This window comes from Onychomys torridus, chromosome 20 (genome assembly GCF_903995425.1).
Source record: "Onychomys torridus chromosome 20, mOncTor1.1, whole genome shotgun sequence".
Taxonomy (NCBI): domain Eukaryota; kingdom Metazoa; phylum Chordata; class Mammalia; order Rodentia; family Cricetidae; genus Onychomys; species Onychomys torridus.
Genome location: NC_050462.1, coordinates 34,079,413 through 34,105,882, shown reverse-complemented (window position 1 = coordinate 34,105,882; position 26,470 = coordinate 34,079,413).

Sequence of the window (26,470 nt, the reverse complement as noted above, 5' to 3'; positions counted from 1 at the left end):
AGAGAATTTTGGTCAGCTTTAACATCTGACAGAGGGTTAATAGCCAGAATATGCAAAGATCTGAGTGTGTGTGTGTGTGTGTGTGTGTGTGTGTGTGTGTGTGTGTGTGAGAGAGAGAGAGAGAGAGAGAGAGAGAGAGAGAGAGAGAGAGAGAGAGAGAGAATGAATGAATGAGGAAAGCAAATAACTTAATTAAAAATTTGCCATGGATCTGGACATAGAATTCCCAAAAGAAGAAATAAAAATAACTAATCAGTATCTCCAAAAAGTCCATCATCCTTAGCCATTAGGGACATTCAAATTAAAACAACTTTGAGATTGTTTTATCCCAGTCAGAATGGCTAAGGTCAACAAAGCCATGGACACAAAGTGTTAGTGAGGATGTAAGGAAGAGGAGCCCTCTTTACAGTTGGTGGGATTGCAAACTGGTGCAGCTACTCTGGAAATCACTGTGGGGAATTCTCAAAACCTAAAAGTAAATCTACTATATAACCCAGCTCTTTTGTTCTGAGACATGTGCCCAAAGGACTCAACATTCTACTCCACAAATAATTGCTCAGCCTTGCCACTAGCTATTGCCTAGGCATTAACAGTAGCTAGGGAAGGGAAACATCCTGAATGTCCTTTAAAGTACTTTTTTTAAACATTCCATTGTATGTTTATTGTTTAATACCTTTATTTCTTGTGTAAGAATTTCATAATATATACAGTGTGCCATGATCATATTCAACCTTACTTTCTCCCCCACCTCTCCTTGAATTCTCCCAACACATCTCCCTTTTTAAATATTACATGTTCTAGGTCATCTATTTGCCTGAACATTTTGTATTTTCATTTTTCATTAAAGTACTCTCTAAGAAGACCATTGTAAGAGTCCTGTTAAATAAAGCATGTAAGATTATATTACTACCTTTAAACTCTTCCAAAATTCCTCAAGTTAAAGAAAAAACAAAAATCTTTACAATAGCCCAGAAGAAAATACGCAACTTTGATCCAGTTCCCATCCATCGATTTTATCATCTTACTGGACCATACCTGCCTGATGTTGCTGCAGGCAGATTGCACTCCTGAGCAGTCTTTGCAGACTTCAACCACTACCCTGCCTCAAGATATTTGAGCTTGTTATTCTCTCTACCTGAAATGCCTTTGTTCCAGATAACAACAAGCTCTCTCATTCTCAGGTCCTTGTCAGATTCTACATTCTCAAAGAGAAGCACATTCATAGAGTTTTCTCTCCTTTATCTGCCCTTAAATTTTGATATGCATCAGCAGTTCCCATTCTGTCTCCTGCCTCATTTGTCCATATAGCTTATATATAGTGTACATGCTTTACTTTTATATTTTTTCCATTTTTCATGTGTGTGTGTAGTGTATGTATTGTTTTTCATGTGCATGAGTGAATGTGTGTGGGCGTGCGTGTGTGTGTGTGTGTGTGTGTGTGTGTGTGTGTGTGTGTGTCTGTGCATGTTCATTCATCCATGTGTGTATCTGTGTGTGCATGTGGAGGCCTGAGGTTGATGTCAGGCATTAATTATCCTTGATTGCTCTTTTCCATCATTCTTTGAGGCAGGGTCTCTCAAAGAAACACCAGGCTCACTGATATGGCTCTTCTTTCTAGCTAGCTTGCCCTGTACCACCTGCTGAGGCTGGGATTACAGGCAGGCACCATGCATACCCAGCATTTACAAGGTCAAGCACTCTAACCACTGAACCATCTTCGTTGCCCTTAATTTTTTTTATCATATTTATCTTTTGTCTTTCTTTCTTGGAATATAGACTATTTCACAGTTTGCTGGATTTACCCTTCTTGTTCAGTGTGATACTATCCGGTGTTCAGAAGAATGGTTGGCATGGGATAGGCTCTTCATATGTTTTTTAATTGAGTGAATTTTACTTTTTGATCAATTTCATTCAGTTCATATTGGACAGGAAGATTTTTCTCTAGCTTAGTTCCCAAGATTTTCTTATAAAGATCTCATAGAGTTGCTTAATTTTGAAATACTATTGATTATGTATAGAGTTCAGGGATTATATTGCCAGAAAATTTTAAAATTTTGAGGTTGATGGATTAATTATTTTTAAAATATTAGAGAACACATGCATAGCAGTTATTTTCCAGGAGCTTCGATTTCATTTTCCCTCCTTGTTTAATCTGCACTATTTACTCTGGGAAGCACAGAATCTTCATGATTTGTTCCTTTTGTAAAATGCCTAGTTTTGCAATTTCAGCAAAAATGGCCTTAGTTGTACAAGTAAATAAGTTTAATTCTCCTGTAGGTTTTGAGATGATTAAAATTGAGAATAGGTAAGATATTTCTTTCAGATGTTATTTCTCCAGCTTTATAATTTTATTTTCCAACTAGTTTATTTTTCTAAGCCCTCCCCTTCCTCCCCACCAAGGGCACAGCAAATCGCTTTACTTTGCAGAAATGTGCTGGCAGCCTCCTGCAAAAAAGCTTCGAGGATGCTTATCCATTTGTCATTAATTTTGGAAGATTCATGGAGCTCTGTAAAAGACATAAAAAGTCAGCGCTTGGGAGCTGGTGATTATTGTCTTTATTTTTCTCTTTCATATGTGAGAGCTGGGTGGGCATATTGCCGTGGCTGTAACGAGAGCAACACGTGATCACAGGTAGTCATTCTTCCTTGGCTCTAATGGTGGGGGTGGGGGAGTGACTTCTCATCCAGAAAGATGGAGGCCGGTCTGCAGTAAGAATTATATGTGCCTGGGTGAAAGGATTCGGGTCTTCTAGTGTATATCAATAAGTTTAGTTTCCTTTGCATATCTTACAAAGTTCCCTTCATTTCTTTTACTTTATGAAAGGTGATTGAAGAAGAAGTTTAAAGGAGCTAAATATATTGCTGCAATTCTCTGCAACTATTATGTTTCCTTCCATACATCAGGCTGAAGACGATTATCAATAAAAATGTATAGAATTATTACGTGGCACCGACACACTACTTATCACACACTTTTCGCAAAGGCACAGTGGATGTATCGAGTTAGGTTTTCCAAGTCTCTACAAATAGCTCTTTTGATCTTTGATTGTTTCCATTCATATTTAAATGCTTTTAAATTCATATTTTAATCTTCAGTCTGAATTTTAATTTAATGGGGGGATCCTCATTATCCTTCTTCTTCATGTTCCACTTCCCAAAGGAAGACATTCCCCCCCGCCAATTTCATTTTCATCCCCTTGAAATGATCAAATGATAGTTTCTCTTATATGAAAAACCCTGAACGTAAATGGTGTCATTTTTCAATGCCTGGCATATATTAAGAAAAACAATTGACGTTCACTATTTGTTCTCTTTTCTAAAACAAAAGCAACTGACCAGAAGGCCTATGAATATGAGTAGTTATCATTCTCTTTTAAAATTAACTTTAAACTATATAATCTTTTAATGAATTCCCTGAGAATTTCATACATGCATACAAGGTATTTTGATGATATTCACTACTCCCGCCCTCAACTTTTTCCATATCTGTCCATCCATCAATCACTCCTACCAACTTCATTTGCTCGCTTTCTCTTTCTCTCTCTCTCTCTCTCTTTCTCTTTCCCTCCCTCCCTCCCTCCCTCCCTCCCTTCCTTTCTCTCTCTCTTTCTTTCCTTCTTTTTGAGAAAGGGTCTCTCTATATAGCCCCGACTGCCCTGAAACTCACTATATAGATCAGGCTGGCCTTAAACTCACAGAGATCTGCCTGCTTCTGCTTCCTGTGTGCTGGGATTAAAGGCCTGCACCACTAATATTGTCCATCTATCCCAATTTGTGCTGCCTGGATACTCATGTGTGTAGGGCCATCCATTGGAGCATGCTGGACCTACTAGGGTTGATGACCAAGAACATTGTCTCTACCTCTTTCAGATGCTATCAACTGTCAACAGTTCCTCAGCTTGGGATGGGTGCTCATGAACCCCTTCCCCCTGAGTTCAGCATTCTTTTACAGAATCCTTTGCCATTTGTCACTAGGGTCCTTGGTACATGAAAGTTCATGAGGTCCAGTAAGCATTTGTCCCCATTTTACTTCTAGAAAATAAGTTGGAGATGTCACCTTAAACAAATAGGAAGAAAAATGAATGGACATGCCACCCTGGCTATAGTTTGCAATATTTCCAAGGTTAATTTTTCCTGGAGGAAAATACAGTAAGCAGTCATTCACTTCAGAAGGTCAGTGTCTTATTTGTAGCCATCTAAAATGGGAATGTTAATAAGAACACAATTAGAATAAACAGTCTACAGCCCATGTGAGAATCATCAACGTTATGAACAAGAAGAGGCATTTACGAGATAAACATAATTGCTGAAATCGGGTTGCAGAGAAGGAGGAGATTAGATTGAGAATATGCTGTGGGATTTTAATCAGATCCTTGTTCTTCTTTACAACTTTCTAACCTGCTTGCCTCTTCATATCAGGCGCACTGTGATCCTCCTCTTGGGTCTGGAGGGAAGAGAGAGTGCCCACCCCAGACAAGGTACTGAATGTGCACTTTCTCACCTGTGTCTGTGGTTGGTTCAGCCTCTATCTGTGTGTTCCCCTTTTTGCTGGGGCCACATCCTCATGTCTGCAGGTGGCATCTTCTCTTCTGTAAAGACACAGCTGCTTTTAATGAGACAGGTGCCCAGATTTTCTCTATCCCTGAGGGATTGGTTGGATCCCAACATACCTCTAAAAAGCATCTTAAAAACACTGGAATAGGCAATATTGTAGAAAGGAGCTGTAAGTTTCTGCTTTTGGAGAATGTTAAGGAAAACATTCAGTTCATCAGCTGCTATTCACTGAAACTTGTTTCGTTTTCATGTTTAGCTTCCCCATCTGCGATCTACGGCCACAGCAGGACATGGTGGGCTGATGGGACATCCCCATCGTTTAGACATTGCTCTGTGAAGTTGGGAGGCCCCTCTGCAGGGAGGAGCCAGCAGGTGAAGATCAGTCATAGTCATACTTGCTAGTCATACTGCTAAGGTGTACAGCCCTGGTTCTTACTTCATTATGCAAGCACTCTGCCTTTGTTTCTGTATCCGTAGTGAGTGGGCAATAATAGTCTCTCCCTCCCAGGATGGAGGCAGAGTGCTCAGAACTGTCTGACACTTGGTAGCTCATGAGCTGGGCGTGGAGGAGGCTGAGAAGAAGAGTGATTCCACTCTGCATTTCATGTGAGATGCGACTGAACTATATAAAATTAAAGTGACTCATTAGAAAGCGCTATAGCTTCAGAGGGCTTTATTCCACCCCAACACTTTGGTGTAAGAAATTTTTTTCTCTTCTTGAAATCAGATTTAATCTGATGGAATCCTTGATCTCCTTCTAATGGCTGGAAATTCAGTTTCAGTAATGACTGCCGTTCTTTCCATGTCTGTGTTGGGCACCAGGGCCAGTGACAGTGGGATGGGCTGAGGATGGAGTCTCATGTTGTCAGTTTATATGGATTGAACTTAGCAGTTTCTGCAGGGGAGATGCTCAGCTGCCTTCCTTAGAGGCCATAGCTTGGATTATTGTAGGGCTGGGTACCTGGACACACATTCCTTTTGTGGCCCTGAATTTCTCCCGTCTTCAGAGCCTCCTTGTGGTAGGTCCTCCAGATCCCTAAAGGGTTTATGCTCCAAGTCCTTGACATCTTTCTTTCAGACACATTTGTTTGTCGTATACCGTGAACTCTTCTTAAAACATCCAAGACCTGGTGGCCATCTTGGAACAAGGAGGGCAAGTGACAGAAAAAGGAAGACCACGCTTTCACTTCTCACCATTTGGGCTTCGACGCTGGCTGCAGAGTGCAGAACACGGGAGGGGATTTCTGCTGCGGCTCCTTTGATGTTTTTCTTGACGTTCAGTCATCTCACTTAGTCACTGACATCAGTGAATCACGGGTAAAGGCTGTCAGCAGAGTTTTAGAAATTTCTGGTCTGTTTTGTGGCCCACCTATGAACTAGCATTGGTAGTATTTTTTCCACAATGGAGACCTCAAAGATCAAAATTGTCTTATTTTTGACATTTTTTTTCTGTAAGTGATTATGTCAGTCTCTGCTGCTTAGAGTCTCTCTCTCTCTCTCTCTCTCTCTCTCTCTCTCTCTCTCTCTCTCTCTCTGTGATACAATATGGCTCCACAGTTAAAGGTTTACTGGAACACAACCATGTTCATTTCCTTCCCTATTGCCTATGATTCCTTTTAGGCTAAGCAACAGAATTGAAGAGCTGTGACAGATGCTGTGTGATGTGAAAAACCTGAAACATCTGTCCTTTGTCCCTTTGCAGGAAACATCTACTGACACCCGCTAACAAGTGTATGGGGTGTGTGTGGGGTGTTTGTCCATGGAAAGTAGACATGTATTTCCTCTTTGTCTATCTTTATTGTGTTTTCTGGTGAGATGATAAATGAAGATTTCATCTTTCCATTGTTACATTGCTTTTACAATACACGCCACTGGGCATCTATAGACGTTTTCATATAGCTCTCTCCCTTACCGCTTTCATTTGACAAACTGTGTTGACTGAAGCATTTACTGAAGACTGACTTTGCACCAGGCATTGATGTAAGCATGGAGGTCATGACCATAGACAGTATCAGAAAAATGTCTCTTTTTTTTTTCATGGAGTTGACAATCTTGACCAAGTAATAGAAATACAAATGCCTCCAGAGACTAGGCTGGGAATATGAGTGCATGAAGCAGGCCAACCATGAAGTGTAGATTCACTTTCTTTGGCTATTAAATGTGTAAAAATAGTGTTCACACCCATGGAAGTTGGCTGTTTCTGGTAGTCTTAAAGCATGAATTCCTCTTGGGTTATTCATCACCTTTTCAATTCTGATATATTTCCTTTCTGTGGTGGTTTGAGTGATAATGGTTCCCATAGGCGCATATATTTGAACATGTGGTATCTAGTTAGTGGAACTATTTGGGAAGGATTAGGAGGTATGGACTTATTGAATGAAGGAGGTATATCACTGGGGGCAGAGTTTGAGGTTTCAAAAGCCCAGATCATTCCCAGAGAATTTTATACAGTTCTCACATAGTGAATGCAAACTAGTAGAATATTTAAAAAATTATTACTTGGCACATACATTCAGTTTGTACTACACAGTATTTTTAAACCTATAAAATATAAATATAAAAAAACTAAACATTTTCAAAAAAATCCAGGGTAGCTACACAGCTTCTTTCTCTTCTCTATAGAAGAGGATAAGGAGGAATCAGAGGTAAAAGACAAGTAATTTTGTTCCTATGTGATAATAATGTCCTGGTGTTGAGTAGTTGGTGGCCCCATTAGCTCTCTCTGCCCTCATGCTTATGGCTCAAGATGTAAGTTCTTATCTACTGCTCCAGAGCTTGTCTTTCTGTTGACATGCTCCCTGCTTGCCATGATGGTCATAGACTCTAACTCTTGGAACTATAAACCCCAAACAAACCTTTTCTTCTATGTGTTGCCTTAGTCATGATGTCTTATCACTGCAACAGAAAAGTAACTATGATACTTTCTATGAGAAAAGGAATAATGTATGTTGACAAAAGAGGACTGAGACCCGTGTTTTACTTAAACAAGTTGATAAAAGTCAATTTAGTGTCAAGGAGGCAATAAGGACTGGGGTAGACTGTGACACACTGGCAACAAATTCTTTCCTCACCAGCCACTCAACACCAGGATGTTATAATCACATAGGAACATAAGAGTTTTTCTTATCCCCTATAATTCATCCATATTCTCTTCTTCTGAGAGGAAAAAGACAGGAGATGAGCTGTGTAGCTGGTCTGGATTTTATGTAAATGTTTAGTTTTTGAGGTTGGCTCATTTAAAAAATATTGTGTAGTCCAAATTGAATAATATATGTGCCAAGTAATAATTAAAAAAATAGTTTATTGGATGCCATTTGCTCTATGAGAACTATATAAGATATTTGGGGATGTGTAGCCTGATTTAAAAAAATAACAGAATTACTAAGGATTCCTTAATTTTGTGTTTTTATTATTTTGTAAATAAAAATGTTTAAACAGAAGTAACTTCCCTGAGGTCTGGGAAAAATTTCTCTCTCTTCTCCCTAAGAAAATATTTCCAGAAATATGGACTTTTTAAAAGAGTTTAGACACAATCTATGTTGACATTCTTGAAAACCATAAAGTGTTGAACAGATACTGAATTATGAAGTGCTAAAGAGAGTTTCCTCATGATCTATAAGAGGGAAGAAAGGAGAAATCCTTTGGTTTCCTTGCTGAGGACAGACTTGGACAAGAACATCCACATGTGTTGCGAAAGGGGATTTCTGATCATGGGGCATGGTGGGGTGGCTGGTTGAGGAAAGGACAGAAAATAGTTCCTGTACCTTTGTGGGAAGTTCTTTGAAGCATTGGTGCCTGAAAAATGTTGGATAGTGTGGTGACTTGTTGTGTATCCTAATAAAGCTTGCCTGAGGATCAGAAAAGCAAAGAAAGCCACAGCAACCACTTACTACCTCACCAGCTCCATGAATCCTCTGACTGAAACCCTATGAGTCTTCACCTGAAAGGGTCTCAGCCGAACTGCTTTAGTTCCTGTCTCCTCACACCTTATATGCCTTTCTATGCCCTGCCATGGCTTCCTGGGATTAAAGGTGTGTGTGTTTCCCAGTACTGGTATTAAAGGTGTGTGCCACCACTGCCTGACTCTGTTTCTAGTGTGGCCTTGAACTCACAGAGATTCAGCTGGATCTCTGCCTCCCAAGTGATAGGATTAAGGCTGTGTGCCACCACTGTCTGGCCTCTATGTCTAATCTAGTGGCTGGCTCTGTCCTCTGATCCTCAGACAAGTTTATTAGGGTACACAATATATCACCATAGGATAGAAATAAATAATTCTGGCATTCATTTAGAAAACTGAATATAGTTGTGTGACACATACACACACACACACACACACACACACATACACACACACACAAATGGGTCTCTTGGAGATGTGCTGGGAAAGTTAGGGAATTACTGAATTGTAGTAGCTTGAAAGGCCATGCTAGAAAATTTAGATTTTATTCTGCAAGAAAATAGGCATTGTTGGAGGTTTTGGACAGGCAAGAATTATATTTCTACTTAAAAATGTAAATCTTTAACAGTGGCTGTTATGATAGACAGCTTTGGGGACTGATCAGAGAGCAGCAAACATGTCTGTTCATCTAGGAAGATCTCCGGCGAGTGTAGAGGACATTTTGTATGGTAGGGTAGGACAAAGGAGAAGCGTCCATACTCCTTCTCCTGTCTTCCTTGGAGGTGATTTTTTGATGTTGGTTATATAGTAAGGAAGAATAAGAAGATATTTGGATTTAGGCTGTAGTTTGATTTCAGAGAAACTAAAACACTCTCATTATTAAATTTGATTCTGTTCCCCCACCAGAGGTTGAGATAAATAAAAGCAGTGGACAGAATGCAGAAAGATAGTTTTTGTTTTGTACTACTTGAGTATATAAAGGAAAGTCCATTTTGTTTTCTCTGTCTCTCTGTCTCTCTCTCTGTCTCTGTCTCTCTCTCTCTCTTTTTCTGGCACCTCATGATGCTCTGATGTTCATGCATCTGGGCACACAGGTTGTGAGCACTGGATCTGCAGTAAGCATGATGGCACTTCTGTCATGATGGTGGGAAACTGTTAATGGCCTCTCTTTAGCCTGTACTTCATTCATTTGCTTCAGAGTATTATCTGGAATTATTCAGAATTTCTATCCTGTTTAGAGACTCGGACTGACTTGTTTTTGTATCATCTCTTGGTTGCTTAGGCAGGTTGTTTCAATAGTACATGTCTTTATTTGTTTTCCTTCCACTTTAGAATACTTTGTCCAGCAGCTAATAACTTGTTTGGTTCTGTTGGAAGCTGGTTTCCCAGGATTCCTGGAAAGAGCCAACTCAGATCAATAGTCAGCAGACTTCATCTGGCATGGATGTTTCCCATGTATAGGTCAGTTCCAACATCTGTAGATGTATGAAGGAGTGTAGGTATCTGATATCTTCTTGAAAGTCTCTAATTTCCAGGTTATCTGTCTCATGAAACAAAAATGTATGCAGGTGGATTCAAACCAGCATTATTCATTGACCACAGTGGTTGTGAGAGTTATTTGCTAAGATCCAAGCTTTGGAAGATTACTTATTAGGCTGGGCAAATGTTTCTTCAAAGACATCCTGGCTACTTCATTCAAAAGGCTATGAATGGGTCCTGGACACCCGCCATCTACCGTTTCTCTCCAGCAAAACTGCCCTTCTACATCACAAGTTAGATTTAGTGCAGGGAAAATTTCATCACCAAATAACATCTTGTTTCCTATGTAGGAAAAAGCAATTGAGTAGGCAGTAAGAGTAACTTTGGAAGTGAAGATAAATTGTCCTGGATTTTCCAGATTTAAACAATACTTATCCACAAACCCAGCCCTACAGAAAGCACTAGAAGGAAAATTTCAACCTAAGGAAGGCAGATACACCCATGAAAACACAGGCAATAGATAACCCCTAAGGAAATAGAATCAGTCATTAAAAGTCTCCCAACCAAAAAAAGCCCAGGACCAGATGGTTTCACTGCAGAATTCTACCAGATCTTCAAAGAAGACTTAATACCAATACTCTTTAAATTGTTCCACACAATAGAAGCAGAAGGTACATTACCAAACTCCTTCTATGAGGCTACAATTACCCTGATTCCTAAACCAAACAAAGATGCAACAAAGAAAGAACTACAGACCAATCTCCCTCATGAACATTGATGCAAAAATACTCAATAAAATACTAGCAAACAGACTCCAAGAACACATCAAAACAATCATCCACCATGATCAAGTAGGCTTCATCCCAGGGATGCAAGGGTGATTCAACATATGAAAGTCACTGTAATACACCATATAAACAAACTCAAAGAAAAAAACCATATGATCATCTCACTAGATGCAGAAAAGGCATTTGACAAAATCCAACACCCCTTCATGATAAAGGTCTTGGAGTGATCAGGAATACAGGGAACATACCTAAACATAATAAAGGCAATCTACAGCAAGCCAACAGCCAACATCAAATTAAATGGAGAGAAACTCAAAGCAATACCACTAAAATCAGGAATAAGGCAAGGCTGTTCCCCCTACGTATTCAATATAGTACTTGAATTTCTAGCCAGAGCTATAAGACAACATAAGGAGATTAAGGGGATACAAATTGGAAAGGAAGAAGTCAAGCTTTCCCTATTTGCAGATGACATGATAGTATACATGAGTGACCCCAAAAATTCAACCAAGGAACTGATAGAGCTAATAAAATCCTTCAGTAACATAGCAGGATACAAGATCAACTCAAAAAAATCAGTATCCCTCCTATATACAATAGACAAACAGGCTGAGAAGGAAATCAGAGATACATCACCCCTTACAATAGCCACAAATAATATAAAATACCTTGGGGTTACTCTAACTAAGCATGTGAAGGACCTATATGACAAGAACTTTAAGCCTGAAAAAAGAAATTGAAGATGATGACAGAAAATGGAAAGACCTCCCATGCTCATGGATAGGCAGGATTAACATAGTAAAAATGGTGATCTTACCAAAAGAAATCTACAGATTCAATGCATTTCCCATCAAATTACCATCACAATTTTTCACAGATCTGGAAGGAATAATACTCAACTTCATATGGAAGAAACAAAAAACCCAGGATACCCAAAAGAATCCTGAACAATAAAACAACCTCTGGAGGCATCACGAACCCCGACCTCAAGCTCTACTATAGAGCTACCATAATAAAAACAGCTTGGTACTTGCATAAAAATTGATATGTGGACCAATGGAATCGAATTGAAGACCCTGACATCAACCTATGAACATATAATTTTTGACAAAGAAGCCAAAAATGTACAATGGAAAAAACAAATGGTGCTGGCATAACTGGATGTCAATGTGTAGATGGCTGAAAATAGATCCATATATGTCACTGTGCACAAAACTTAAGTCCAAGTGAATCAAAGACCTCAACATAAATCCAGTTACTCTAAACCTGATAGAAGAGAAAGTAGAAAGTACTCTTGAGTGCATTGGCACCAGAGATCACTTTCTAAATATAACACCAGTAGCACAGACACTGAGAGAAATAATCAATCAATGGGACCTGTTGAAACTGAGAAGCTTTTGTAGAGCAAAGGACACTGTCAACAAGACAAAGTGACAGCCTACAGAATGGGAAAAGGTCTTCACCAACCCCACATCTGTCAGAGGGCAGACATCCAGAATATATAAAGAACTCAAGAAATTAGACATCAAAATGCCCAACAGTCCAATTAAGAAATGGGCTATAGAACTAAACAGAGAATTCTCCACAGAGGAAGTTCAAATGGCTGAAAGACATTTAAGGAATTGCTCAACATCCCTAATTATCTGGGAAATGCAAATCAAAACAACTCTGAGATACCACCTTACACCTGTCAGAATGGCTAAGATAAAAAACACAGAAGACAGCTTATGCTGGAGAGGATATGGAGCAAGGGGAACTCTCCTCCACTGCTGGTGGGAATGCAAGCTTGTACAGCCACTTTGGAAATCAATATGACACTTCCTTAGAAAATTGGGAATCCATCTCCCCCAAGACCCAGCTGTAGCACTCTTGGGCATATACCCAAGGAATGCTCAATCATACCACAAGGGCATTTGCTCAGCTATGATCATATCAGCATTGTTTGTAATAGCCAGAACCTGGAAACAACCTAGATGCCCTTCAACTGAAGAATGGATAAAGAAAATGTGGTACATATACACAATGGAATACTACTCAGCAGAGAGAAACAATGACATCATGAGGTTTGCAGGCAAATGAATGGATCTAGAAAAAATCATCCTGAGTGAGGTAACCCAGACTCAGAAGGACAAACATGGTATGTACTCACTCATAGGAGGATACTAGATGTAAAACAATGATGACTAGACTGCTACACAACTCCAGGGAGGCTACCTAGAAAATGGGACCCTAGGAAAGACACAGGGATCACCCAATGACAGAGAAATGGGTGAGATCTACATGAACAACCTGGACGACAGTGGGAGTAATGAAGGGCAAGGTTTGAGGGAAAGAAAGCTCAGGGGAGCAGGAGATCCCAGCTGGATCAAGAACAGAAAGGGAGAACAAGGAATAACAGACCATGATAAATGAAGACCACATGAGAACAGGAATAGGCAGAGTGCTGGAGAGGTCCCCAGAAATCAACAATGATATATCCTCTGTATACTTCTGGCAGTGGTCGAGAGAAAGCCTGATCTGACCTAGTCTGGTGATCAGATGGCCAAACACCCTAACTGTTGTGCTGGAACTCTCATCCAATAACTGATAGAAGTGGATGCAGAGATCGTCAGCCAGGCCCCAGGTGGAGTTCCAGGAGTCCAACTGTCAAGAAAGAGGAGGGACTCTAAGAGCGTGAATTGTTGAGACCAATATTGTAAAAAGCACAGGGACAAATAGCCAAACAAATGGAAGCACATGAATTATGAACCAAAGGCTGTGGAGCCCCCAGCTGGATCAGGCCCCCTGGATAAATGATACAATTGAATACCTTGATCTGTTTGGGAGACACCCAGGCTGTGGGACCAGGACCTGTCCTTAGTGCATGAGCTGGCTGTTTGGAACCTTGGGCTTACACAGGGACACTTTGCTCAGCCTGGAAGGAGGGGACTGGACCTGCCTGTACTGAATCCACCAGGTTTAAATGAATCCCCAGGGGAGTCTTGGCCCTGGAGGAGATGGGAATGGAGGGGAGGGCATGGGGGGAAGGTGAGGGTAGGGGTAGGGGTAGGAGGGGGGAGGACAGGGCAACCCATGGCTGATGTATAAAATTAGAACACAAATATTTAAAAAAAGGCATTAAAAAATGTCCTGGTTTTTGCTTTTTTTGTTTGCTTTTTGAATTTGAACCTGTTTTAATTTTATTCCTAAAGTTATAAGTAAATACATGTTTAGATCAGGAAATATATGTGTGTGTGTGTGTGTGTGTGTGTGTGTGTGTGTGTGTGTGTGTATGTTGTGATACCTTATTTTAAAAATGAGCTTTTTTAAAAAAAAATGGTTCGAAATGTGATATCTCAAATTTGGCAGCCTGGCCTTGGTTCTACTTTAGATCAGTCTTGTGGGTGTGATGTGGATAAATTACTCACCCTCTGGGCCTCAACTGCCTGAGTGCAAAATGAGGGTCACACCAGCTGCTTTCAAGGGTGGTGTGGAGAATGGGAGAATCAAACAGACTGCATAGAGAGCTCTCAGCTGTGTGTAGCAGGGGTAAGTCCCTCCCCTGAAAGGTACCTACAATTACTGCTGAGTGATGTCCTCCCCAGTAACTGAGCCCACACCTTTTGTTTAACATTCACATATAATTTTGTAGTACATTATTTCAGATATGACTTTGTAGGAGTTGAAACACGAATGAATGGCTTAGAATCTAGGTTTTTCCATTCACTCAACCATGACTGAACTTTCACCTACTCAGGCACTTTACTCAATGGAATTTGCTTCCATTCTGTGCCAGTGTCTAGGTTCTGGGGATAAGGAGATGTAAAGACAAGGTCTTTTATTCCTAGTGTATATTTTTACACTCTAATAATACAGGCAGGCAATAAAAAACAGGATAAAGTTAAGACAAATTGGAATGCTGCTATAAAAAAATAAAAATACACCATTGTGTTGAGGAGTAATTAGGAGGGAAGATCGTGTGACTAGGGCCGAGACAAAGTATTTTATGCAGGATTCAAACTGCAAAAATAACAGAAAATGAAAAAAAAAACTGTGAAGAACATTCTCGAATGAGAGAATTGTCAGTGACAAGTCCTAGAAGAGGCATGCTTGAGTTGGTTGAGGGTAGATAGAACTGGGATGCAGTTCGTAAGGAAAAGAGTGGTAGATGATGAAGACGCAGAGGAACTTGGGACTGGACAAGGGAGACTGTGGAGGAAAGAAATTGAAAAGAGCCTTAAAAATAATAGGAAGCAAGTGGGAAATTTTAATTAGTAGAAGGACGTGCTCTGGTTCTTATTATTTGGCATTTATTTTTGTTTTTGTTTTTGTGGAACCTGTTTCTTCCTGCTTTTAAACATATGCTTTAAAAAAGATATTCTTTCACAATTTCATACCTGTGATCACATTCCCTCCCCCATTAGTTCCTCTTACCCACATTGCCCTTCCCTCAGAGTTACCTGTCTCAGCATGGTGTGTGTGTGTGTGTGTGTGTGTGTGTGTGCGCGCACATGTGTATTAATAGCCTCTCTAGTTCTTCAAGGAGAGGTGGGTTCTCAAAACCGCCACCCATGATGGAATGTTGATGGGCCCAATGTTGTGCAGTGGAACCCATTTCTTGAATGTGTTAGTGCTGCATAGTGGTAGACCTACTGGGTAGTGTTGACTGAGTGAATGAGAAACAGTCTTAGGAGAACACTAGCATGTGTAAATAACATGAAACACAGGTAGGTCCTGGCATTGGTATACACAGCTGCTATGGATTGGAAATTGTGTCCCCTCCTAAGTGTATCTGTTGAAGCACCACTGAGATTGCATTTGGAGGAAGGCCTTTAAGGAAGTAGTTGAGGCCAAAGAGGTCATTAGCAGTAGGGCTGGTGACTTAGAAGAAGAGTGAGACATCAGCGTTCTCTTTCTACCCTGCAGGAAACATTGAGTGTTATTGTGACATGGGTGATAACGGAGTTATAGTTGTGCATTTTTCTGTATTCATTTTATCTTAAAAAATGTATGTGATGAAAGGAACAAATTAGGTAATAAAAAACAGGCTACAAAATAGACTAAGTATGGAGGAGATAAAGATTATTTATCTCAAGTGGGAATATGCATTTTTTTTTCAGAAATAAGAGAAGCAAAATTATATCCTTCTGTTAATATCTGCAGCTATGTCTGTGACAGGCCAAGGTTAAGGGTAATAGCAAAGGACCCTCAAGTGGGCTAGGCTTGGCTGGCCAGAGGCTGGGTCTGGGCTCTCTCACAAAAGTACTGTGAGGCAGGCCAGCAGGTGGGTAGATGGGATCTGAGAGCTTGGCAGTGGTCTGTAGCAGATGTCCTGGCTGGTGGGTTAGGGCTCTTAAGTTGGCAGCAGGCAGGCAGCGAGTGTCCAAGCAGGCAGGTGGTGGGTGTGAAGAGGGCTCATGGTAAGTAGGTAGTGCTGATGATGCTCCTGGTACAGGGCCTGACCTCCGTCTCATGAGTGGAAAGAGAGGAAGTGAAATTCAAGTCCAAATGAATTAGGACTAGTCAGGAAATCAGGAAGCCCTTGAGTACTTGAAAATGGGTTACAATGTGGAAGTTTGGGCAAAAGAACCCCTGAGCCTGATGCTATTTGGAGACTACAGGTGGGAGTGTGGTATTTATAGCCACTCAGCTTGGAGGCCAAGAGAGAGAACCAGTGAAGTAGGCTGAGGTGTGATGATTTACAGTGCCGGGGAGGGGGGGAGGGGGGAGGGGGGAGGGAACTTCAAAAACTTAAAAATGTTAGTTTCAGAATGGACCTTTAAAACTCATCTTCTTCCACTCTTCCAGTTTATAGACTAGGAAACCAGTTGGATATGACCTGCACAAAGCACTGGTAATTGCTTTCCACAAGCTAATCCAGCTGAGCCTCTTAACATTCATTGGATTACACAGTATTATTTTTATTTACAGGTGGATTGGAGAAGTTAAGAAACTTCCTTGATGTTAGACTACACTGTCAGTACTTTTATCCAGATCTGTACAGAATGGAAACCTGTGATTACATAGCAAGTTATGGTAGACTTGGCTCTAAAATTCAGCCTTCTTGACATGTAGGCTTATTCTAACATAACATAAAGACCTGTACTTTTTTCATTGCTTGGGCAAAATACCTGATGGAAGTCATGTAAGAGAAGAATTTATTTTGGCTCATGGGTCAAGATGTGGGATACAGTCTAGTCTGGCAGGAAGGCACAACAGCGGGATTGTAATATTGTATCCAGTCAGAAGAAGAACGTTTAATGATGGTGCTCATGTCTCACCACCCCTGTCCCCCGTCATCTTAATAGACCTTCATTTCAAGACTCCAACCCTTGGGTTGGTGCTACCCACATTCAAGGTGGGTCCTCCTCAGTTAAGCCTCTATGGATGTAACTTCTAGATGATTGCAAATTCATTCAAGTTGGCAGTGAAGATTAACTATCACATAGGCATTGAGTGAACATAAGAGAATCTATGATTTCAATACTCTTTTTTTTTTTTTTTCATCTTACTTGAGCTAAAAAGGGAGGGGACTTAGTGGATGGTAAATTATACTAGAAACACTGGGTTCCTGTGTCATGAGGATGTGGAAAATCTGATTTATGCTACAAATGGCTTCTAACACAGAAGGATGGGTGAATAGATCAAACTGTATCTTTGATATTTTTTCAAGTTGATTTTTTTTTTCTATGTATAGTTTTAGTGGAGGAAAATCCAAGCAGGCTAATTTTTTTTTAAAAAGCAAAAAAAAAAAAAAAAAAAAAAAAAAATTAAATAGGAAAGTTCTAGCCAAGTATTTTGGAGCTCTTTTTTCGGCAAGAGGTGAGCTGATAGAGTTGGGAGGCTAATGATACCCTAGCAGCCTACTATCAGAGAACTATTAGCCCCGCAGTGGGAGTGGGAAGACAATGGGAGTAATATGCTGGGACAAGGGGAACCATTTCCAAAGGCACCTGAAAAGCTGAATAATTACAGAGAGGTACCTGAAATTTAGCCAGAAACAAGGAATGGACAAGTCACTTCACACCTTTATTCATCCTGTCTGAATCCCAGAGGAAAGCTCTTCAGCTACTTCTCTCATGGAGACACGGGAATCCATGTAATTTCTGTCGCAAGAAACTTCCAGCGACTCCCCAAAGCGTTCTGTCCAAAGACAATGTACTGTTATTACCGTTTTCTTTCTGCTTTATGTGTAGGGAGCGTTTTGAAGAGGTTTCAAATGACTCGGGTGAGTCATGGATAATACGGTCTCCATCTGCTGGGAGCTTGAGGTCTGTGAATGGCAGATTATTTCTCCAGCACCTAACAGCAGCAGTGTTAATGAACGCACATGTCTGTGATACACAGAGAAGAGCGCATTGTTATACTGTGTGCAACACCTTCCTGTTAGCTGGGAAGATGATTCTCTTTGTCAAGCTATAGGCTCCACTCTTTTCTCCTTCCTGCCCAGATCCATTGGGTCTAGGATTTCTATTTGCCTAAAGATGCAGTTTTACTCTCAATCACCTTTACTAACCATGACTTTTCCTTCCTCTTATAAACCTGGCTTACCCTTTCTTGAATTACCATGGCATGTACATTGTAATATATAGATATTAATCATTTTCTGACTGTCTTACATTTTCTGTTTTTGTGACTGGGCCCCTTTTATTTTCAACATTTTAGTTTTTTGTGTCCTAATGTGTCAAATATGGTTTTGGGTGTGTAACAGCACTTCACAAATGTACCTTTGTTTCCCTTTCTTCCCTTCTTCTCCCTCCCCTCCCCTCCCTTCCTCCCTTCTCCTCCCTTCCTCCCTTCTTCTCCCTTCCTCCCTTCTTCTCCCTTCTTTCCTCTGTTTCTCCCTATCTTTCCTTCTTCTCTGGCATTGATAAACAAAGATGAAAAGTGAATTTACTTTAATCTTGAAACTTTTCTTTTTCTATGAGTTGCCAGGGAGTCAACAGTTCCCGAGCATCTAGTAACTCCGAAGCATCTCTTTAGTGCATTGTGGGAAAACAAGGATGCTTTTCATTTCAAGTCAGTTTGGAGCAAGTATTATAAACAAAATGAACCAGGGGGTAAGAAAATGTGGCCCTTTCTATGTAAATTTCACTTTTTCCTGTAGTGAAATAAATTTAGAAAAGTATTTATGATGTGACATGGAAAAGAGACTGTACATTTGGGCATGAAGAATGGTTGATGGGGATGATGGAGAAAAGGTGGTCAATATGTTTCACCTAAACATTGTATATTTTGGGTAAATTCTGGATATCTATATTAGGAGAGTAGATTTTTATTAAGAAATTTTTTATTCATTTTACATACCAACCACAGATCCCCTTCTCTTCCCTCCTCCCACCCCTCCAGCCTTCCCCCCACAGCCCACCCTCCATTGCCTCCTCCTTTAAGTGGTTTCACTATTAAAAATGTCAAACATATCAAGTAAGGTGGCAGATAGGTTAATTAGCTTGATTTAGTCATGACTTTGATTCACACACATGTCAAGACATTGTGTCATATACCATACATGCATTTCTTTTGTCAATTATACCTTAATGAAGCTGGGAAGGAAAAATAAAGGAACTTTTGATTCTAAGACTCAGTTCTGCAAGTTAGATGAGGTGGTAAAGACCACTCAATGTAACTGATCCTACAGAAACTTGGGTCCAGTATCGACAGTGCTTTAAAAATTTCAGGAAAATCCAAAAATTTAAATTTTAATATACAATTCTATTTATTTTCCCGAATGTTGTTAATGAATTAAAACAAAATTTAAAATAACCCTGTGACCCTGAGTCCTTTGTCTCTTTGGCCTCTCCTCTTGCCTCAGCCTTCTAAATCCTGGAATCAGAGGCATGGTCCACCACATGTGGCTTCCTGTTTACACATTCCTTGATGTAACATATTGATGGGAAGTTGGGGTTTATTTTCTTAAGCACATGATGAGAAGTCATTGAGCAGTCTTCATAGGAATGACTTGAGGCAATTTTCTGAACAAATCTCGTAGCCACTGGGTAGAGAGTGGCTTTGAGGAGGTGTAAGTGGAAGAAGGGGAACAAGAAAGACATTATAGTGGTCCAAGTGAGAGAAGATGGCCTCAGAATGTGGGGTGACAAGTAGAGGAATTTAAATTTCATTTTGAAGTTAGTATCAACAGGAAAGGGGGAATGAAGGATGACACAGGGGGTTAGGGTTGAAGCAGCAGATAATGGTGCTGTCTACTGGGATGGTGAGGAGGATAAAGAGACAATCCAGAAGGAGTTCCAGTGGTTTCTCAAGTTCCACACGGCAAATGTTCACTCACGATTTTTTTTTTTTAAGCCCATGGCATTTCTCTCTGGGGTTCATCCAGGTAGCCATCTTTATTTATTTCATTGGTTGTTTCCAATAGTGTACTACAGTTTTCATTGGCTTTTTGACCCAACAGTTCTGGGTGGACAATTCTAGATGTCTCAGAGGTTCTGATTTTTTTTTTTTTTTTTTTTTTTAGTTGACCTCTTTAATTGCACTGTAGTTAGAAAATAGATCCTGGGGTCTAGAGAGGGGACTCAGTGGGTAAAGCACATGATCTTCGATGATGAGTTGCCTGAGTTCAGATCCCCAGACCTGTGGAAAAAACAAACAAAAAGCCGAACAACTGAGGTACAAAGTGATAGACAGTGTGAGGCCCTAGTCCGTCTCTTCACACACAGATGAGCACACTCACTCACACACACACTTACACATCACATACATATGGTATATATGAGTGTGTGTGTGTGTGTGTGTGTGTGTGTGTGTGTAATATATAATAAGATGTCTTTCCAAATTTGGATTTTATGCATTTATTGGTACTTCCCTTTTATTTAGTACAAAAGTGGTTCTTTTGAAAAACCTTTAAAAAAATCAATTTAACATTTCTGAGGTCGTCAGCATCTTAGAAATCCTACCAGAATGTCTTACTCAGATGTAATTCAAGAAAGAATTATCATTTTTTAAAAAACATGCCCAATTTGCTTTATTTTTAAAACTACATGTGCCATAAAAATGGATGTCTGAGGTCATTTTATACCATTCTTTGCATATGCCTTTCCAGGTAAATAAACTGAAAATTTGCTAGGAGCTATTTTATTTTTGTTTAAATTAGTTTTTATTGTGTGTATGTAGGTGTATGGTGTAGGTAGGTGTGGCACATATGTAGGTCGTAATCTGTTATCTTTTTCGACCTTTTCCTGAGTGCTGGGATCTAAGGCAGCTCGTCAGGCCCATCACGGAGTGCTATCACCAGCGAAGCTACCTCGAAGTCCCACATCCAGTTCCTTTCCCTTGGACTTCGACAAAAGCTAATGTCATTTTGAACTTTGTTCAAAAGGATTTAAACCGTAAAGACAAGAGCATTGCAGATAGTGTTTGAGATGCTGTCTCAAAGCATGGCACAATTCCAAGGCTCTGCTTGACCTGCAGACCTTTCTGTCCTGCATCTTCCCTCTTCTGCATCTCTCTAGGGCCCTCAGATGCTCTTGTCACTTTCTGCTTCATAGCTGTCATTTCTGTTTTTGGATGATGTCTAGAAAGCCCTGAGTTTCTTGATACTTCCTTTCTGGTTACATGTTCCACAGCAGCTCATCCATGGAGTGATGGTTACTTGCTATTAACCCCTTTACTGGATCTTTTAATCTCCTTTCCAGTAAGTGCTCAGGCAGAGAACACTCTTGACAAATACCTGGTTTTCACTGCATTCACATGACTTGTTTTGTTTGTCTGTTTATTTATTTATTTATTTATTTATTATTATTATTATTATTATTATTATTATTATTTTATTTTAGCTTTCTTTTTCTCTTTTGGTTCCTACTTGAAACCTCCTGGGAGAGTAGAAATTGTTTATTTTGTAAGCAAAGGTAATTCTTTTTCACTTATTATAACAAGGTATTCAACATTAAATCAGTTTATTCCACACAGACTTGGACTTCAGCTTACATGTTATTATAGTCTCTTTGTGAGTGGCTAAACTCAATTTTCAAGAGAAAGAATATTGAAAAGAGTCTAATGATGCACATTTGCAGCCCAAAGCTTGTGGAGAAAGAGCCCCTCTCTTATACAGCAGGTTTTGAAATATCACCAAACTAAAGGTTGTACTTGGGGTGAGACAAGGTCAAGAGTCCAATTTCTCTCCCAACTGTTAGCCAATATTTCTAGTGTACACTGAAAAATAAGCGGTTTGCCAGTTACTAAGTAGGCTTGAATACATTACCATAGGCAAAATATTATATGAGCATTAAGTGCAAGCTCAGAAAGAGAGAAGCCTGGGATAGCTCTCTCCTTCTCTCTGGTCCTCGCTACATTTCAGCTTGCTTCAGGAAGAAGCAATCAGCTGTGGTTTAGAATGCCCTGGTGTTCCTGTGATGTGCACTCACCGAAAATCATTGATGTTTCTGCTTTAACTAGATTTAGCTGCTTTGGGTTGAAAGCTCTGTGCTGTTTGAAATCCCATTTTACTAAACCAGCCAGTAAGTAAAACCACTGAGTCCTTCAGGAAAATTCCATCTCACAGTTAGAGGAAGCTGTTAATTACAGTTAGAATCAGCTCTAAAGCACTACTCTAAAGGTGCAGGACTTCTGCCTGCTCCAGCTGGTCTTTGTATCCAGCCCATGTGGTGCCATTCAAGTGACATCATGTGGCTTAGCTCCTTTTGATGTGTTTCCCTGGAGCCTATGATTACTGTGTCCCTGGAGAATGCTTTGAGATTGAGGCCACAGATTTTTTTCAGGCATCTTGTTCCTTTTTCCATTTCTCAGATTGCAGGCCTCTCTGTTACCTCATCCCTCTTTAGTAAAACAGCTAATTCTTAAAAAAGAAATCCAAACCAGCTCTATACTCAATTACTTGTGTAACTGGTCCCTTTGCACAGAAAATGCTACCTTGGGAAGTGGGACAAATTGTAGGCTTATGGATTATGAAGTTTTTTTTTTCACCTTAATGAAAATTTAATTTGTTATGAATGGTTCATCATAACATATGCCAAGAGGAGTGTGCCAGAAATAACAATCTGAAGGAACACACGGGATCCAACGCTTCCATACTTTTCCGAGAGGAAAAGAGATCATTGAAACAACACATGTCAGATTCTGTTATCGTCATACTGTTGAGGCCATCTGTTAAAAACCAAGATCAGGACCTGTACCGTTCATTGAATCTGCAGTTCTGGGAAGGACACTGTCAAATAAAATTAAGTTGATTCTGTTAAGAGGAGTGTACCTGAGGGATTAATTCTATTTTATTCTAAAGGATGAGCATATATATATATATATATATATATATATATATATATATATCCACATAGATGGAGTGGTTTTTTTAAAAAGTGCACTCAAATCTGCCTCATAACACTAGTTTTTCAGTTTTTGAAGCACAAATTGCAATGATAATTTGTATATGTGGACAGATATTTGAATGTGTGCATGTGAAGATGTTGAATATAGTTGTATGCCTGATAGAGTTGGTGCTCAGAATCCTTTGGCTTTTAGAATAAATCAAGGATGACCATAATAGAATATCTGATAGTTCCTAAGTGAAAAAGAATGCATTGTTTCCTTTCATATTCTGATGAGGCTTGAAAGGCAGAAGGGAAAAGTGGTTTTTAATGAGATGCTTGCTCACATCCCAGCCATTCTTGCTTTTATATTGAAATATCAAGCTGTTTTTATTAAACAATAACGACACAGGCCTCCCAGTTTCCTAGAGCATTTCTTTGTGTATGATTTCAAGTGTTCCTGTGAGCATTCCATTTGCATGTGTTCTGCGCGTGTCTACGTAATCTTGTAGTACACCCTCCCATCACACAAGTTACAAAGGAGTAAAACCGCCCTTTCTCTTTCTGTTTCTTAGCTCTGATCCTCTGATCAGGCTCCATGATGAGGTTTCTTTAGTTAAACTGAGTCTTAATCAATGACTAAAATTATTAGGAAACTGATGAAAAATATTTTGATTTTAGTTTCCTTATATGTGTGCAATGTCAGGAATGGTTTTAATCACTAACATTCCACCCATCTCTAAAAGTCTAGGATTCTTGGGTAATAGAACTCTGTATATTGCTTTAAAAATTTAAAAATCATATTTTGGGACAAGGTCTCTCTATATAGTCTGGGCTTACCTTGAACTTGAGATCCTCCTGTCTCAGCCTCCCAAGTGCTGGGAATACAAGTGTGTGCCATTATGTCTGGCATGTCCTGTGTGTTTCTAACAAGTAATACAAGATGCTATGTTTTAATTTTGTCAGTAGACCATATAGATAGATATCAAATTTTCAAGAAAGTGTCATAAATTTTGAATATAAGGACATGTACTTGAAATAGTTCTTTATTTTCTCTCTATTTCCATTCAGGATGCTTTCCTCTGAATTTACGTTTCATCACAAACTCCTTTTCATCTACCCATGAAATTTCTTTGAAGTCATCAATAACTTAGGTCTGTGCAAGTTGTTTCTCAGATATTGACATGAAATGACAAGTCTAGGGACTAATTTAATCCTATTAGTCCCTCACACCTTTAATCCTATCATTCTGGAGGCAGAGATCCATCTGGATCTCTGTGAGTTCAAAGCCACACTGGAAACAGCAAGGCATGATGACACATGCCTTTAATCCCATGAAGTGATGGCAGGAAGCAGAAAGATAGATAAGGTGTGAGGACCAGGAACTAGGGCAGGTTAAGCTTTTAGGCTTTTTTTTTTTTTTTTTTTTTTTTTTAGTCAGCTGTGACCCATTTGGATGAGGACTCAGAGGCTTCCAGTCTGAGGAAACAGGATCAGCTGAGGAACTGGCAAGGTGAGGTGGCTGTGGCTTGTTCTGCTTCTCCGATCTTCCAGATAAGTTTATTAGGGTGCACAATGATCTCTTTGGCTATTACCTCTGTATTTGGCTCTGTGTTTCTTATCTAATAAGACTGTTTAGAAATTTGACTACACTTTCCCCCCACAAACAAATAAACAAACAAACAAACAAAAAAATGGGAGTTGGGGAAGAGAGGCAAAGGAAATGGATGTGGGTATAGATAGCTAGGTAGGATCATATGTTGACAATGGTGGGGGGGGGCTCTGGGAATTTGAAGAGAAGGCTCATTTTTAAAGGTTTTGGGTGGGGCTTTATTGATAGTATCCTGCCATTTATCTATTTCCTGAGATACAACAAAAGAGGTTGTACAGGTACCAAGAACTCGTTTTAAATAGAAAATAGAAGCTGGTCATTGGCTGATGATCCTGCGTAGTTGAGATGCTAGAGCACAAGGCTTAGACATGGAAGTCTTACAGCAGAGGTCTCCTTCACCTGTCTTTTTTGGGGAGACTAATCTCATCAGATTCACTTAGACATAAATTTAGAATTAGGGAATCTAATTTTACTTCCGTGATCATATTCACTTGTGAGATGGGGCCAATTTCTGTTTTGGGCTATGACTAACCTACCATCCATGCCCAGTGGGAACTTGAACAGTGTGTGTGTGTGTGTGTGTGTGTGTGTGTGTGTGTGTGTGTGTGTGTGTGTGTGTTTCTGACTCTCTGTGGGTAGGGGTTTCAGTCAGTAAGGGAGTGGACAGTATTGGAAACACAGGCAGAAGAAATTCCCATGGGAGGATCAGAACTAGAAGCTAAAATGTCCTCTGACCCAGAAGTTTATACTAAGTATCATCAATTGCTTACTTTCTGGAACCTATTCCTGTTTTTTTTTTTTTTTTTTTTTTTAGTATTAAGTTTAATGAAATTGCATTTATTTACATTTAGGGATCAAAATGTTTTATGCTTAGGGCTTTACCCTTTCAATGAGGAATCTTCTTATGTACTCAATCAAAATTACCTCTGAACTTAAGAAAAATTCTTCTGGCATTAACTTGCTGATTCATTTGACTCTTCATAGGTTGGTAGAGGTCCATAACTCATGGGAAAATTCGAATTGCATGTACACACACACACACACACACACACACACACACATACATATATATATATATACTAAATTCAACAAAAACATTTTATACTATATATGAAGATATGTGCAGAGTACAAGATAAAGTTTCTTGTTCTTGAGGATTTTACAGCTTAGAAAAAACAGTGCACTTATTGGTTCTATGATTTGTATCTTAAAATTCTTAAAATTGTTATGACTAATGGCATGATGTAATGTGATCGGCAGAATTTAAAATTTCTGAATGGTATGTACAACATTCTGTCTCATAGTTAATGCTTTTGTATTCATGGACATGTGGCAGCATCAGATCCTGGGGAAGCTCTCCTCCCATTCCACTTGATAAGTGTGCTAGCAGTGATTTCAGGTTAAGACACAGGGATGTGTAGTTCTGTGAGTTCATCTCAGTGCCAGCCCCTGTGCGTCTCTCTTTTGTATCTCACCAGCTAACAGTGATCCAGAGTTTAAAGAGTCATCATTACATTGTATAACATAGACCAAGTGCCTCATTTGGACTTCAGTAGATGAAATAGAAATATCTTATAATAGTGGGGGGACAGTGTTTTAATTGAATGGAAAATAACATGAAGGACTTTAGCTTGATACATCTCCAAGAGATTTTGAAGCATAAATGAGACTGAGTATTATTTTTCATATATCATAACTAACATATGATTTCCTCTCATTCTAGGGGAACAAAATGGGATGTTATATATTTTACACTGACATGAAAAGTCTATGAGGTCTAGCTCCCATCCATATACTTGTGTTTTTAGGGAACATATCAAATAGTCATCTTATGAGCAATAAGGTTACCACTTAGTTTGTGAAAGTGTATCATGGAAATTCCAAG